This window comes from Pongo pygmaeus, chromosome X (genome assembly GCF_028885625.2).
Source record: "Pongo pygmaeus isolate AG05252 chromosome X, NHGRI_mPonPyg2-v2.0_pri, whole genome shotgun sequence".
Taxonomy (NCBI): domain Eukaryota; kingdom Metazoa; phylum Chordata; class Mammalia; order Primates; family Hominidae; genus Pongo; species Pongo pygmaeus.
In genome coordinates, this window is record NC_072396.2 from 128,415,536 (window position 1) to 128,421,844 (window position 6,309).

The 6,309-nt window shown below is 38.5% G+C and overlaps 1 non-coding gene across 1 annotated transcript; it reads left to right on the top strand.

Annotated features, from left to right (window-relative positions):
- Positions 1-2,103: 2,103 nt before the first annotated feature.
- Positions 2,104-2,204, top strand: LOC129025584 (small nucleolar RNA U13). The gene has a single exon (XR_008497328.1). It is a non-coding gene; the product is annotated as a small nucleolar RNA U13 (small nucleolar RNA).
- The last annotated feature ends 4,105 nt before the right edge of the window (positions 2,205-6,309 follow it).

A 6,309-nucleotide genomic window follows, 5' to 3' on the forward strand; every position in this document is an offset into this window, starting at 1 on the left:
TTTGTTACTATATTTGGATGAAACGTGATTTATCATGGCTGTTGCAAGTGATTTGGGACTTTTTTCCTCATGAACTTCTGAGGCAGAAAAGTTGACATTTAGCTTTTATTTTGTCTTCATAAGCTATGAAGGATTTTCAAATAAGACTTTTTCTTAAGACACTCATGGCCTTATAATTAAACAATTAAAAATTAAATAAAGTTATGTATTTATTTATTTATTTTTTGAGACAGAGTCTCACTCAGAGTGCAATGGCGTGATCTCAGCTCACTGCAACTTCCGCCTCCCAGGTTCAAGCAATTCTCTTGCCTCAGCCTCCCGAATAGCTGGGATTACAGGCATGTGCCACCACGCCAGGCTAATTTTTGTATTTTTAGTAGAGACAGGGTTTTGTCACGTTGGCCAGGCTGGTCTCGAATTCCTGACCTCAGGTGATCCACCAGCCTCGGCCTCCCAAAGTGTTGGGATTACAGGCGTGAGCCAATGCCGCCAGTCAATAAAATTCTTAAAGGTTATTTTGTTTATTGTTCCAAATGCCGACACACACAAAAAAAATTCTACAAAGATTAGAATTATATCTAATTTTTATTTTTGTTTTATAATTTAAAAAAGTATTTGCTCAAAAAGAATATGATTATCTTAAATGTATTTGGCTACTGCATATTATCCTAATATTTTATTTTATTTTATTCTTGGATTTTGAGACAGAGTCTCACTCTATGGCTCAGGATGGAGTGCAGTGGTGCAATCATAGTTCACTGTAACCTCAAACTCCTGGGCTCAAGTGATCTTCCCACCTTAGCCTCCTGAATAGCTGGAACTGCAGATGTGTGCCACCACACCGGGCTAAGTTTAAAAAAAACTTTGGTAGTCTAAAACTCCTGGCCTCAAGCAATCTTCCCATTTTGACCCCTCAAAGTGCTGGGATTACAGGCATGAGCCACAATGTCTGGCCCTTAGTATTTGTATTGACTGTTCACCTATTTCCCTATTTATTAATAACTTTTTATAAGTTCCTATGTTTGTACATAAAATTACTTTCATAATCCCCATTAAGTATTGTAGCATTTAACTCCTGCCATAATAAATATATATTTATACTTCAAATGACTGAAACATTTCGACATATAAGGCGTATAGGGAGGTTTTCACCCCAGTTGACATCTAGAATGCTTACCTATATTTAAAATGCTTAGATATTAAAAATAAACCTAAATTATATTCTTTGTTCATACTACTGACAGTTTGGTACTAATTATATATGATGATAACGTATAAGATCACGTCTTGCACCATTTCTGGGATGGCAGAAGTAATGTTGAGGTAGACATTTGGACTTCCAAAGGATAAGGCCAAAGGTGAGAGCAGATTTTGGGCAAATATTAAGGCCAAAGCTAACTTTCTTTACTTTTCTCTTTCTTTCTTTCTTTCTTTCTTTCCTTTCTTTCCTTTCTTTCTTTTCTCTCTTTCTCTCTTTCTTCTTTCTTTCTTTCTTTCTGACAGACTCTCGCTCTGTCACCCGGGCTGGAGTACAGTGGCACGATCTCAGCTCACTGCAACCTCCGCCTCCCGGGTTCAAGTGATTCTCCTGCCTCAGCCTCCTAAGTAGCTGGGATTACAGGTGCCCGCCACCATGCCCAGCTAATTTTTATATTTTTAGTAAAGATGGGGTTTCACCATGTTGGCCAGGCTGGTCTCGATTTCCTGGCCTCAAGTGATCCAGCTGCCTTGGCCTCCCAAAGTGTTGGAATTATGGGCATGGGCCACCGCACCCGGCTCCAAAGCTAACTTTCAATGCATCCCTACAGCTGACTCTTACTTTTTCCCCTGCTCCAGAACTGCCCTAGATGATGTGACTTAGAAAGTGTCTGGGATGATTCTAATCCATAAGAGCACAGAGAGGAACATTATAACATCCTGCTTCATTTGGCTTCACTTCCACATAGCATCCCGTGCCTTCACTAATACCACCCCCATCCCTGCCCCAGAAGACATAAATCTCTTCCTTTTGTGAGCTGTGTCCTTTTAAAATTACGAGGGTGAGCAAGTTAAGTGGAGAGTGCACCTGCAGTGAAAAAAGGGAGATAACTGAAAAAAGAAAGAATCTTTCATCTTTTTAGTGACGATTGGATTTTCATGCTGTTATGTGAGATGTGCCTCCCTCAAACCTTGTCATGACATCTTGGCACATTACCCATCTGATGTGAAAAAAAAAAAAAAAGAAAGAACTTGACCAGGAGATCGAATATAAGAAGAGCCAGAGAGGACCATGGTTTTCTTTAGAGAAGGAGAGGCTGCAGAGGTGAAGCATCACTGGAATCATTAAATGATTGTTGGAGGTTATGCATTGTTTCTAATTTCCCCTAAGTATAGATGTAAAAATTGCAGGAAACCACTCTTGGATGGAAGAAGCTACATAAAATGTTGGAGAAAGTTGCTGAGGCAGGATCTCAAGAGTTGGGTGGAAGAAGTACCAGTGGAGCAATGATGTCCTCAGAAACCAGCAAACATACTAGGCAGACTTTCCAGTTTTAATGCTCTTTATGGTTTTGTAAAAAGTAAGAACAGCCTTTCTCTAACAAGGGATATCCTGAACAAGAGATGGGCTGCCCTCAAATTTCTGGTTGTCTATTGCTGATTAAAAGGAAGGCCAGCTAAACACAATGCAGTATCCTAGACTGGATCCTGCAATAGAAAAAGGACATTAGTGGAAAAACTAGGGAAATCTAAGTCTGGAGTTTAGATAATGGCAATGTATCAGTGTTAGTTTCTTGGTTTTGAAAATGTACCAGGATAGGCCGGGCGTGGTGGCTCATGCTTGTAATCCCAGCACTTTGGGAGGCCAAGGCTGGCGGATCACCTGAGGTCAGGAGTTCAAGACCAGCCTGACCAACATGGTGAAACCCCATCTCTACTAAAAATACAAAAATTAGCTGAGTGTGGCGGCACACACCTGTAATCCCAGCTACTTGGGAGGCTGAGGCAGGAGAATCGCTTGAACCCAGGAGGCAGAGATGCAGAGATTGCGGTGAGCTGAGATCGCACCACTGCACTCCAGCCTGGGCGACAGAGTGAGACTCTTTCTCAAAAAAAAAAAAAAATGAAGAAAGAAAAAGAAAGAGAAAGAGAAAGAAAGAAGGAAAGAAAGAAGAAAGAAAGAAAGAAGGAAAGAAAGAGAAAGAAAGAAAGAAGAAAGAAAGAAAGAAAGAAAGAAAGAAAGAAAGAAAAAAAGAAAATGTAGCAGGATAATATAATGTGTTAACCTTGGTGAAAACTGGATGGGAATATATGAGAATTCTCTGTACTATCTCTGCAAATTTTCTGCAAATCTAAATTTATTCCAAAAGTGAAAAACAAACAAAAAGAAAATAACTAAAACTGAGGGAAAATAAGAAGGCATGAATTTGAAAGCAGGCTAGTGGGTTTTTATAGGGAGGCATTTCCTTCAGGGCTAGGCAGAGCCCACAGAGAAGGTTAAATGGGAAGAACGTAATGACTACTCCAAATGTGGACTAGAAAGTAAAGTAATGAAACACAACTGAGGGAAAATAAGTAGAGGATAGACTCACATCAGGATACTTCGTGTAAATTTTGAGAAAATGATCTCAATATTAACATGTATATTATAATGAGATAGCAATGGTCTAATACAAACTCATTCTCTCACACAGATTATCCTTTAGTGTTTAGCCAATGTTTGATTCACATGGAATTGACATCTGCCACCTTTGGTGAAAGTTATAAGGAACCAGGTGTTTTTTTTTTCTCCCTTCCTCCATGCAGATGTGAACTGTGGTTAAATCGTAGTTTTGGAGTGAGATGGCCCAATATTTTTTCTTACCATGTTGCTTCATAGTTTCAAATTCTGCATTAAAAAATTAAACAGCTTAAAAAATGAACAAGTAAAATGATATCAAACTAAAAATCTTCCACATAATGAACTAAATAATCAACAAAATGAAAAGGCTACCCACAGAATGGGAGAAAATACTTGCAAACTATATAGCTGATAAAAGGTACTATGGTCTTAATGTTTGTGTCCCCCCAAATTCATATATTGAAGCCTAATCCCCAATGTGACAGTGTTTCCATTAGGGCAGAGCCCTAATGAATGGTATTAGTGGCCCTAAAATGATATTCCCAAAATTCCCTTTGTATGTACTCCATGTGCTTTCTTGGTTATCCTATTCTAGTGCAACCACTTTTTGGAATACTGTATTATCAGGCGTTAATACCTTAGCATAGATTTGTTTATCTCATCCTAGAGACTGGTAAACGTTTTATTCATTTATTTATTTATTTTAGAGATAGGATCTCACTATGCCGCCCAGGCTGGCCTTGAACTCCTGGGCTCAAGGTATCCTCCCACCTCAATTTACCAAGTAGCTGGGACTGTGGGCACATGCCACCATGCCTGGGAAGACTGGTTAACTTTGATGAGAAATCAGAAAAGACCTTGAGTAGCGAGGATGGACTGTGAAAAAGAATGATGAGGTGTAGAACAAAATAGGGAGAGGATGCTGGAAATTGCCTCACTTACTTCAGGCTAAGAGTTCTGAAAGCTCCCCTAGCAATTTCAGTCCCTGGGAAGCTTCTATAAAAATCTTTATTTTAAACTTTTGTTTTAGGTTCAGAAGTACATGTGCAGGTTTATTATATAGGTAAACTCATTTCACAAGGGTTTGTTGTACAGATTATTTCATCACCCAAGTGTTAAGCCTAGTACCCAATAGTTATTTTTTCTGCTCTTCTCCCTCCTCCTAACCACCACCCTCAAGTAGACCCCAGTGTCTGTTGTTCCTTCTTTGTGTTCATGAGTTATCATTTAGCTCTCACGTATAAGTGACAATATGCAATATTTAGTTTTCTGTTACTGCATTAGTTTGCTAAGGATAATAACCTCCAGCTCCATCCATGTTCCCGCAAAAGACACAATTGCATTCTTTTCTATGGCTGCATAGTATTCTATGGTGTGTAATTACCATATTTTCTTTATCCAGTCTGACATTGACGGGCATTTAGGTTGATTCCATGTCTTTGCTATTGTGAATAGTGCTGCAATGAACATTCACATGCATGTGTCTTTAAGGTAAAATAATTTATATTCCTCTGGGTGTATACCCAGTATTGGGATTGCTGGGTTGAATGGCAGTTCTGTTTATATCTCTTTGAGGAATTGCCATACTGCTTTCCACAATGGTTGAGCTAATTTACACTTGCACCAACAGTGTGTAAGTGTTCCCTTTTCTCCACAACCTCATCAGCATCTGTTATTTTTTGACTTCTTAATAATAGCCATTCTGACTGGGGTGTGAGATAGCATCTCATTGTAATTTTGATTTGCATTTCTCTAATGATCAGTGATGTCGAGCTTTTTTGCATATGCTTGTTGGCCACATATATGTCTTCTTTTGAAAAGTGTCTGTTCACGTCCTTTGCCTACGTTTTAATGGGGTTGTTTGTTTTTCTCTTGTAAATTTGTTTAAGTTCCTTACAGATGCTGGATATTAGGCCTTTGTCAGAGGCATGGTTTCCAAAATATTTTCCCTCATTCTGTAGGTTGTCTGTTTACTCTGTTGATAGTTTCTTTTGCTGTGCAGAAGCTCTTAAGTTTAATTAGATCCCATTTGTCAATTTTTGCTTTTGTTGCAATTGCTTTTGACATTTTTGTCATGAAATCTTTGTCCATTCCTATGCCCAGGATGATATTGCCTAGGTTGTCTTCCAGGATTTTTATAGTTTTAGGTTTTATATTTAAGTCTTTAATCCATCTGGACTTGATTTTTGTATATGGTGTAAGGAAGGGGTCCAGCTTCAATTTCCTGCATATGGATAGCACCATTTATTGAATAGAGAATCTTTTCCCCATTTCTTGTTTCTGTCAGCTTTGTCAAAGATCAGATGGTTGTAGGTGTGCAGCCTTATTTCCAGGCTCTCTATTCTGTTCCATTGGTCTATGTGACTGTTTTTGTACCAGTACCATGTTGTTTCAGTTACTGTAGCCCTGTAGTATAGTTTGAAATCGGGTAATGTGATGCCTCCAGCTTTGTTTTTTTTTTTTTTTTTTTTGCTTAGGATTGCCTTGGTTACTCAGGCTTTTTTTGTTGTTGTTGTTCCATATGAATTTTTAAATAGTTTTTTCTAGTTCTGTGAAGAATATTGTTGGTAATTTGATAGGAATAGCATTGAATCTGTAAATTGCTTTGGGCCATATGGCCATTTTAATGACATTGATTCCTCCTGTCCATGACCATGGAATGTTTAGCCATTTGTTTGTGTTATCTCTGATTTCTTTCAGCAGTGTTTTGT